The sequence below is a fragment of the Antechinus flavipes genome, chromosome 1, assembly GCF_016432865.1.
Source record: "Antechinus flavipes isolate AdamAnt ecotype Samford, QLD, Australia chromosome 1, AdamAnt_v2, whole genome shotgun sequence".
NCBI classification, from domain to species: domain Eukaryota; kingdom Metazoa; phylum Chordata; class Mammalia; order Dasyuromorphia; family Dasyuridae; genus Antechinus; species Antechinus flavipes.
The window spans coordinates 247,003,937-247,014,782 of record NC_067398.1 but is presented as its reverse complement, the minus strand read 5'-3'; the positions used below and the strand labels follow the sequence as shown (position 1 = coordinate 247,014,782).

The following is a 10,846-nucleotide window of genomic DNA, read 5'->3' as shown; positions in this document are numbered from 1 at the left end:
AAGTGGTGCATTCAGATGGAGTACTAGACCTGGAAATCAAATCTAGCTTTAGATACTAGGTGTATGGCCCTGAGCAAATCATTTTAACTCTGTTTGCCTTAATTTTCTCATCTGTAAAATGGGCTGGAGAAGGAAATGGCAAGCCTTTGCCAAGAAAACTTCAAATGGGGTCCTAGAGAGTCAGACAATTCTGAAAACAATTGAACATGAATATATATGGGGAATAAACCTCGGGAAGAGAAGAGGATGGATATACAAAGACTAATTTGGGCAGAGAGAAGGCAAGGGCTCTGGTCCTACTGAAGCATAAACCCCTAATTCTAGCCTGTGGTTTATTGGGGCTTGAAGGTGAAGGAGGACCGCATCCTCACCGATGGGAAGACCACACCAGCTCCTGCCTCCGATGGTGGTCACTCTCTCACCTTGATACTCAAAGGGCAGGCTTGGGCTAGTCCACCCTGGGAGTGGGATGAGCCCTTATTTCATGTGTTTCTTCGTCTTCCCCAAAGTCCCACTTGTTCTTTGCGCTGCTGACAAAGAACTCCCAAAGGGCACCCTTGGTTACCACATGTAGGGTGGGATACTATTTCTTAGTCCCGCTCCAGCTTCCCTCAGGACTACCCAGTCAGTCCTCCAGGAGAGCAAAGGGCAAAGTTCCCCAAGCCTCTGCAAAGCCTGCTCCGCGATCAAACACCGTCTGAAAGAGAACGCCAGATCTGGTTCCAGAATCACGCCGGCCTCTGTGGGCAGAGGGGAGCTGGGGCGGGGGGAGTTGGAGGGGTTGGGGCGGGGAGAGTTGGGGGGGTTGGGGCGGGGAGAGTTGGGGGGGTTGGGGCGGGGAGAGTTGGGGGGCTGGGGCGGGACGGGGCGGGGCTGGGGCGGGACGGGGCGGGGCTGGGGCAGGGCCTCCCGGCTGCCCCTAAGGGCACCTGTCAAAGGCAGAAGATGCGAGTTCTGACGTTTGCGGCCTTTGGTACAGCACTTAACGTCGCCTAACGGCCGTTTTCTCATCCCAGAATGAGGACGTCACGCGGTTCTTCGCATTGTTGTGAAGAAAATCGTTTGGAAACCTTAAAATACTGCGTAGAAACACGGTTCTCCACTCTTTTCCGAGGCCGGATTTCTGACCGCAGTTTTGGGGGTGTGGGGGCCTCCAAGACTGGCTCGATGGTCATTGGAGGAAACTTTGACAGCTCCGCCCAGCGGCCTCTGAGCCTCTGCATCCGCCGGCCCCGCCCTCTCTGCCGCTCTAGCTTTCTCCAACTGCAACCTGGATTCCCCTGCTCCCGGTAAATGTCTCCATTTCTGGTGGGGAAAGAGGAATCGAAAGGAGACACCTCTCTCAGCTTTTTCTTTCACATCCCCTTCTGCAGGCCTGTCATCTTTTATTTTATTTTATTTTTTAAACATTGTCACTTCACCCTCTCAGGGCCTTCTCTCAATGAGTCTCTTGGATCCCAAAGAACCATGGGATATGTAGTTCATACTAACCTTTCCAGAAACACAGCTCCTTGATCCTAAAGCATTATGGGAATATCAATCTGTAATGAAGCTCCTTTCACAACAAAGAGAAGACTATCCCTCTCTTCCTTCCCCTCTTTCTCTCCCTTTGCTCCCCCTCTCCCCCGCCTCGTCTCTGTATGTTTCTCTGTTTCTCTCTCTCCTTCCCTTTCTCTCTCTGTTTCTCTCACTCCCTGTCTCTCCCTTTCTCTCTATCCCCCTCTCTCACCCTCCCTCTCTCTCTGTCTCTTTGTCTCTCTGTCTTTGTCTGTCTGTCTCCCTTCTCTAGCTCTCTCCCTTTCCCTCTCCCTCTGTTTCTCTGTCTCTATCTCTCTCTTACTCTCTCCCTTTCCTCTCCCTCTGTCTCTCTCTCTCTCTTCTCTCTCTCTTTTTCCCTCCTCCTCCCCCTCTCCTTACTCCACCCCAATCTGGAAAAGATTTCGGTTTTTCTTTCTTTCTTTTTTTAAAGCACAAAAACAAAGAACAGGAGATGTATATCCAAGCCTACTTCCAATGACCAAAAATACATATTCCCGTCTTCCTTCCCATCCACAGCTAGTGACCTAGTCAGGAGATGGGCACACTCCCACATCCCATACCCGACCGCACCCTCCTTGCATTACCCGCAGCTGGGCACCTCAGGGTTTTGTGGATTGAACTGTCATCCTTTCACCAACAGCTGTTCAACTTTTCTTTTTAGAGAGACCCACCCTCTTGCAGGTGTGCCTTTCCCCTTGGAGTGGAGGAAACAGGAACAGTCATAGACCTGAGGGCCCCCCTCTGGTTTGTGCTGAGTTTTGTTTGCTCAGAATCTGGAATAACCTGTAACTTCTGTATTTTTTTTTTTTTGAGGGAAACAAAGAAAGAAGCTCTGTGTTTCAATCCCTGATTCAATACTCCAGTCTGGGGATGGGAGACTGCAAGGAGGTCCTGGTGGAGACTGGAAATGGGGGAGCTGTTCCATCTTCTCCCCCCATCCTGCACCCCCAGCCTTCCCAAGCTCTGCTACAAACTTGCTTCCTGCATTCTGGCCCCAGTGAAAGAAGGGGATTGGACTCCATGAGCTCTAAAATTGCTTCCAGCTTCTAACAGTCTAAAATCTAGGTTGTTTTTTATTGTTGTTATTGTTGTTTCTGTCTAGTTTATTATAAAAGGATCTCTCCCATTTCAAGACAAATCCTACACTGACTTTCAGGCCTTCAGTTTCATATTCCCATCTCTTATCTCCATTTTGCCACCGTGCCTTCCCCCCCATCCCCACTCCAACGCAGACACTGAAAAAATTCTGTTTTTAGCTTTCTCTCCTGTTAAGGGAAATTACTAAAATGTGTGCACACACTCATGTCTACAGATGTTTGCATATGAACACATGGATTTCATGTATAAATATTTGTGTGTTTTTATGCAGGTGTGTATACATGAAAATCCCATGTGTTCCTCTTTCTAATTTATTCAATGTAGCCTATAAAATTCCTTCTGTCACTTCTCTGCCCTTTGGAAAACTTAGGCTCAGGCTGAGCTGGGCTGGGAGGATTGAATTTCCTATTATGGGTTTCCTTTGCCTAGCTCTTAGGAAAGGATTCCCTGTGGTCCCCAAAAGCACTACTCAATTCAAACCAGATCTTAATACATGAGACTTGGATGAGAGGAAGGAAGAGTTTATTCAAAAAAACAATAGGGAGAATGGGGTCTAGACAGCCTAGGAAGGGGTTGAAGAGTAGTGTAAGTTTATCCCAACTACCCCCGTCTCCCCCAGATTTTGGAAGCTCAGAGCAGCTACAATCTAAGGCTTATGAGGGTAACACAACCAAATACAAAGAAAATGCTGCCCCCAGAAGTGCCAATTCTTCCTTTGGACAGAAATGCCAGGCAAGGAGGAGTGTCATATTACAAAGAGCGATATGAGTCTACAATAATAGAAAGGAGATGATGTTCCCACTACATACTACCCAGATCAGACTGCATCTGGAGTTGTATGTTCACTTCTGGGGGTTCCATTTTAGAAGAACATTGAGAAGCAGGAGAGGGTTGAGAGGCTCATGAGAATATTGATTTAGAGCTAGGAAGCATCTCAGAGTTCATCTGTTTCAATTCTCTTCTTTCACAGGTAAGGAAATTGAGGTTCAGAAGTTAAAAAAACTTGTCCAAGATGACTGAAATAGCATGTGACAGAGGGGACCATTTTTTACGCTACATCATGCTGTCTTCTATGGTGGTGAGAATGATGAGTATACCAGAGAGCATGTCCAAAGAAGAAACCGGGACACTGAGGAAAAAGAGGGCATGGAATGATAGATGTTTTCAAACACCTGAAGCTCTCTCCTCAAATTAATTTGTGTTATACTTACCTATTTAAGTGTTGTATTCCCCTTCCCTCTCCCCCCAATCCCATATGTCTCCCTGCCATTATCAATTCTTTGAGGGAAGAGACTATTTTATCTTGGTCTTTAAAGATGCCTTTTGTTTTTACATCAGAATCATTTTGACATTATACACTTGCACTTCTCCCTCCCCTTTCCCATAGTGAAACTTCCCCTAATAATAAAGAAAAACAGTTCATCAAAACAGCAAAAGAGGGCAGCTAGGTGGTACAGTGGATAGAGCAGCTGCCCTGAAGTCAGGGGACCTGAGTTCAAATTTGACCTCAGACACTTAACACTGCCTAGCTGTGTGACCCTGGGGAAATCACTTAACCCCAATTGCCTTAGCAAAACAAAACAAAACAAAACAAATCCCCAGCATTTGTATAACAATTGCTATTTTAGCTAGAACTCCTGAAGGCTTTCCCCTTTCCTCCCTCCCCCGATTATTATTAATTTTTTTTGACTATGTAAGAGAGGCCATTCTCTGCTTTATTTCTTACTTAGCCTCAATCACTGATCAGTCAAACTGAGATCATTAAAGACCTTAGTTAAAAAAGGCCAAGGTCTTACTATCTATCCAAGGCTATCTCCAATCATCCTGATCTATATCTGGCCATTGGACCTAGATGGTTCTGGAGGAGCCCTCCCTCATTTAAATCCAATTCACTTTATGAAAAGGCATCATCTGATTTCATGGTCTTCTTATCTCTCAGAAGAAGAGATGGTAGAGATTTCCTTCTCTCTTCTCTTAGCTAGAATTAGCCATTATCAGAGCAGCCTCTATTTTTAGTATTCTTTTTATTTATATTATTGTAGATCATGTGCACATGATCTCTGGTTCTGCATAAGTCATGCTGGATCAGTTTATACAAGTCTGCACATGTATCTCTAAATTCCTCATATGTCCCTTTCTTAGAATTGTAGCCACACTGAAAAACTTCCAGAGATTTGTGATGTGTAGTTCTCTCCAGTAGGGAACACAAACACAAAATATTGGAATTTTTCTTCACGTTATTGGCAGGATTCCTCTCTTTCTGATTTCTGAGCTCCATCTACCTCCAGTGCAATCTAGTCTCTCACCATTCATTTTTTAGTGCCCCCAAACTTTGTGCTGTTACCAGATCCCATCTCTTCCTGACTCGAATTTCATGCATCCAGGATAGAAGACTCTCTTTCCCTAGGAACTTATCTTATTACTCCTGGAAGCTTATAGGGGAGGCTATACAGTGTAATAATATTTCTGTGCCTTGCACAGAATAGGCACTACACAAATGCTTTTCAAATTGAACTGACTTGGAATATGAGAAAGATTGTCATGTGAAATAAGGATTGTGGAAAAGGGATTGGCTTGTTCTTGGTCCTAGAGAGCAGAATTAGGTGTAACGGATGGAAGTTGCTTAGAATCAAACTTCTGCTCCATATAAGCAAAGATTGTCTAACAATTGGATCCATTCTAAAGTGGAACAGACTCGCTTAGGAGGCAATGACCTCCCCATTACTGAAGGTCTTTAAGAGGGGATTAGAATCTATTTATCAGACATACTATAGAAAGGATTCATGATGCAGCTATAGGTTGATAAGAGATAACTTCTGGGGTTTTTTCCCCAGATTTAAATATATAATATAACAAGGTTCTCAGGGAAGGCAGGGAAATCTGCCCTAATGCTTGGCCCAGACAAGAGTATAAAAGAGAGGGAGAACCTAGCTAGGGACAGAACCATAAGATATCATTGAAGGGCACAGGAATTTATGCTCTGAACCATGTTGAGGGTTGCACAACAGCTAGAAGTATAGCGCCAGTGAAGCTGAGAGGGTAAAGTTATTGGAGAGTAAAGTTGGGGAGAAGGGATGGGGAAGAAGAAAAAGGACACCAGTCAGAAGTCAATCACTCAGTCAACAGTTTCTACTATGCACAAAGCACTGTGCTAGGCACTGGAGGTAATGGAATTTCTGCCCTCATGGAGCTTTCAGTCTAATGGGAGACAGGATACAAGCAGAGATAACTATAGTATACAATATTACATAATAAATTCATTAGAGTGATGAAAAACTAAAGTGAGAAAGTGAAGGTTCTAGACTAGAAGATCAGGGAAAGTTTAGCTAATTTGGTCCCTTGTGTTCTGTAAAATATTTCTTGAGCACTGGAGCACCCCCTTATACATAACAGCCCCCGAGAAGCTACTCTAGTTTCAAAGCATTTTATGTATCCAATTCATTCAAAAACATAACTAATGAGCCCCCACAAATATATTTACTTTTTTATTAATTAGCCAAATAATATAATTAGTTGCAAAGCAAAGGCATTAAATAAAATAGCAAAGTAGCACTAGAATTCCCCTTATACCTGGGACATTGTCTTAATATAACAGTTGAAAGAGTTTTGGAATTCTGGGGTACAGTTGAAGGACAGGTCAGAACACTACAAAACTGAAAACAGCACAAATTGGGAACTAGAAGAGAGTTAAAAAAAGCAAGCTTTACTGAATGGGAATACAGTACAAGGGGGCAGTCAGGGAGGATGGACCCAATCATTTCAACTGGGTCTTCTCATATAATAGGGTTTCCAAACTGGTAAAAGCCAATGGATTTTTGGAGGACTGTTCTATGAGTCATTCTAGCAGGATTAAACATGGGTGAGTCTGGGATGATTGGCTGTGAAGGTTAAGGTTTGGGGACTGGGGCTAGGGGAAATACCTAGGGAATTATCAGGCTAATTGATAGCAATTGTTCTTTAGGAAAAGAAATTTTTGACTATTACTATAGTATTGGAAAAGATAATGAGGTCCTGACAGCAGCTTTTCTTCAATTATTCCATCAGTGGGAAGAATAAATATGGAAGGCATACATATTGAATATGTAGTCAAGACACATGAGTGGAGAGGCAGCTGGATGGGTACAATGGGTGGATAGAGTCCAGGATTTGAAGTCATACCTAACCCTGACACTTCCTAGCTGTGTGACCTTAGAATAGTTACTTAACCCATTTGCCTCAATTTCCTCATCTATAAAATGGAGATGATAAGAGCAACTATCTCTTACGGTTGTTGTGAGTACTCAGCAAAGTGTCTGGTACATAGTAGGTGCTTAATAAATGCTTATTATCCATACTACTTCTGAAGTCATAACAGGTCTATAATGTTCTTCTCTAAAATATAATCGTTCTCTGGGAGCAGGTTTCTTGGGGAGTTTCTGGAGGCAGCCTTCCTTTCAGTTCTGAGTAATAATCACCTCAAATGCAGCCAAGGAGTTAAAAGTTCAGATCCTTTATTTTCCCCCTCAAAATAGCCTGGTTAGCTTTCTTAGAGGCCTCTCTCTCTCCTTGGTTACAAGAGCTCCTGTTGCTAGTCCTTTGCCTCTGCCAGCTTCAGCCTCTTCTCCTCCGAATGTCTCCAGCCAGCACAAAGGTGGAAGTTGGAATGAATCTGTCTTGCCTCCTCTAGTGGGCTTGTCCTTTAGTGGGCTCCTCCTTATATGCTGTCTTAAAGGTGTGAACTCTAATGTGTGAACTCTCTTAAAGGTGTGAACTCTAAAGGTATGAACTAAGTACATAAGCATTATTTCTATCAATTCCAGTGACTTAGCACCTTGTTTCAGGTTCTGGCCCATAACATAGGTCAATGTTGGTTCTGTTCCTTTCTGGAAATTGGAGTTTTCTTAGTAAAGATACTACAGTGGATACTGATACATTGTTGGTGGAACTGTGAATACATCCAGCCATTCTGGAGAGCAATTTGGAACTGTGCTCAAAAAGTTATCAAACTGTGCATACCCTTTGATCCCAAAGAGATCTTAAAGGAGGGAAAGGGACCTGTAGGTGCAGGAATGTTTGTGGCAGGTCTCTTTGTAGTGGCCAGAAACTGGAAAATGAGTGGGTGCCCATCAATTGGAGATTCAACTCAACAATGAGTTGAACCAAATCAGTTCCATTTGTTCAATAATGAATAGAACCAGCTACACCCAGTGAAAGAACTCTGGGAGATGACTATGAAGCACTATATAGAATTCCCATTCCCTCTATTTTTGTCCACCTGTATTTTTTATTTCCTTCATAGATTAATTGTACACTATTTCAAAATCCGATTCTTTTTGTACAGCAAAATAACTGTATGGACATGTATACATATATTGTATTTAACTTATACTTTAACATATTTTACATGTATTGGTCTACCTTGCATCTGGAGGAAGAGGTGGAGGGAAGGAGGGGAAAAATTGTAACAAAAGGTTTGGCAATTGTCAATGTGTAAAATTACCCATGCATATATCTTGTAAATAATAAGCTATAATAATAGTTTTTAAAAGATACTACAGTGGTTTGTGCCTTTTCCTTCTCCAGCTAATTTTACAAATGAAGAAAGCAAGGCAAAGATGGTTGCCCAGAGTCACACAACTAGTAAATGTCTGCTGCCAGATTGGATGGGTGTTCTAGCTGCTGTGCCACCTAGCTAGAGAAAAGTAACTTTTCAAATAGACGGCTCTCATCTCCTAAATCTTAGTTTCAAGGACTTGGCTCTTTTGGAAAACAAATTAGCCAGTCAGCCTATAAGAGATCAAAAGTATTTAGTCTATCTTTTGAAACTTACTTCCTCTGGCTAGCAGGTTCAAAGTCTTTTCTCCAAGTTCCTAAGTGACTTAGAGTTAGAAAAGGTTGGGGAGATGGGAGTGGCACTACTTAACTACTGTTTGACTTCTTAAGGAGATTCTGTGTTCTCCCAAAATCTTTTCAAGTGACTCTCCCAAATGAACTTCATCGGACCTTGGGGTTAAGATTAGAAAGCTCAATCACTTTGCTCTCAAGATCTCAAGACTGGAGTGCAAATCAATCTGAGCTGTTAGTCAATCTATAAGCCTTAAGTGGGTCAGACAATAAACATTTATTAAGCACTTATTATGATCCAGTCATTCAGGGGCACCCAGAAAGGCAAGAGACAATCCCTGTCCTGAAAGAACATATAATCTAGTAGAGGAGACGATATGCAATTATCTGGTAAAAACAAGCTACATTTGGGGTAAATTAGAGATAATAGAGGGAAGACACTAGAATGAAGAGGAGTTGGGAAAGGCTCCCTGTAGAAGGTGTGATTTTAGCTGAGACTTGAAGGAAGCCGGATTGCAGAGGTGAAGAGGGAGAACATTGCAGTCATGCGAGAGCTGAGAGATGGAGTGTCTCCTTTGAGGAAGCACAAGGAGGGACTAAGAGGACAAAGTCATCATCTTCCATCTTCCTGTCCCACATTCCTTTATTATGCATATCTGTCACCAGCAAAAACAACCCTGGCTTTTGTGCTATATTCTGAACAGTACAAATCCCTGCTGTCTATCTACATTCCCAGTTATTGATCTATCCAAAACGTTCTAATTGTCCCTTGGACACTGTGCTTGTTCCCCCACTCCCTGCCCAGGCATTTCCTGCCCCTCCAAATACTCTCCACCTTCCCCTCCCTTTCTCCTTCCCTCCCTCAGTCCCTGAGTCCCTGAGTGGAGTGTAAATGAGGTTCTACTTTGCTGCCCTTATAAGCCCTTATGAGCATCTCATGTAAGAAAACCCAGAACCGAATGGAAACTTTTTATCCCATCCCCTTCAATGCCTTCCCTTTTGTCTTGGACAATGTTTCAGTTTGTCTTCTCTTGTCATCTAAGGACACAAGCCTTTCTGCAATCCCTCCCTATTGGAGCTCAAACCTGAGATTCTCCAAACATGAGACAATGATTGGTCTTGCCATGTGTCTAGCTACATCAGAGTGACTTTGGAAGCTACCTCAGGGGAGTGCCTCCATAGAAAGACACGTAATTTGGGTTTAGGTGCAGGTACATGTATCCTCCTTGAAAAGAAGTCAGCCAAAAGCCACAGTGTTAAAAGAGAGACTAACCTGTAAAGACAGGCTTTCCCTGAAGCAATCTGGGACGACCTTTTGATGTAAACTAGGCCACGATGTAATTAGAACTGAAAGCGCAAATCTCCTTTATAAAAGGAGAATTGAGAGAATCATTCTGTACTTTTGGGCAGTGCTAAGTAAGGGAGAGACCAGCCAAGAGGAACCCTTGGCTGGCTTAGGCAGGTCTAGTCTGAAGGGAATCTTCCAGGCTCTATTCCTAAAGCTCACCAATTAATTAATCACACAGATTTACCAACCACCTTTCGGTGTAAACCTAGGGGATAGCAGGACTTCTCAGACATGTCCCTGCCCTAAGTCAGTCTAGCTGGGGAGACATGAATTGGACAGGTGAAGACGATAATAACACACCACAAAGACGAATGATGCAGTGGAAAGAATACCCGTCAAGGTAGTTGTAAGAAACCAAATTAAAGAGAAGTCATTTTGAAATCTCTGACACGACTGAAAAATAACAACATATTTAGATTACAAATGCTATGTTAGGAAAGCTGAAGTCTGGTCCTAGCAAGCTGGAATAAGTTACTTGATGTTATAATAAGTTACTACTCATTTTCCTCCTCTGTAAAATGAGTTAGCTCAACTCACTAAACCATTTTTCCAGTTCTCATATTATACATATCTGAATGTAGACTTTGGTCATCCCATAGCTATGACTTCCTTTGCTTTCGTGAACATTGGCTCTGTGATGACCATATTATGTCTTGGAACTTCCCTTTTTCACAGGGAAGCAGGACAGTGGAGTCAAACAATTATCAGTCGATTAGAAGGATTTCTGGGGCTCAGAGCTCTTTGATGTACCAGGGATCCTTTGTGATTTGGAGATGCTTAGAGCTGCCAGAAACCATAGAACCAGCCTTTATCAGCTCCTTGGTAAAGCTACATTCTCAAAACCTTGCTCAGGACTTTCTAAACTTCCAAAACAAGTTTTTATCTGGATAATTTTATCTGCAGATGTCCTCTCCTTTAACCGGTGCTCTAGAAACTATAATATCTCACCCTTCTTTCCCCTTTGAGTAGCTGAAAAACTCTCTCTCCTTCCCTGCTCACTTGCAGGATCTCCTCTCCTACAAGTCTTTTTCTCAGATA

The 10,846-nt window shown here is 42.9% G+C and overlaps 1 long non-coding RNA gene across 1 annotated transcript; it reads left to right on the top strand.

Moving 5' to 3' along the window:
* The first annotated feature begins 860 nt into the window (after nt 1–860).
* Nucleotides 861–3,952, top strand: LOC127563428 (uncharacterized). The gene is made up of 3 exons (XR_007953960.1): nt 861–1,289; nt 2,353–2,604; nt 3,608–3,952. It is a non-coding gene; the product is annotated as an uncharacterized LOC127563428 (long non-coding RNA).
* The last annotated feature ends 6,894 nt before the right edge of the window (nt 3,953–10,846 follow it).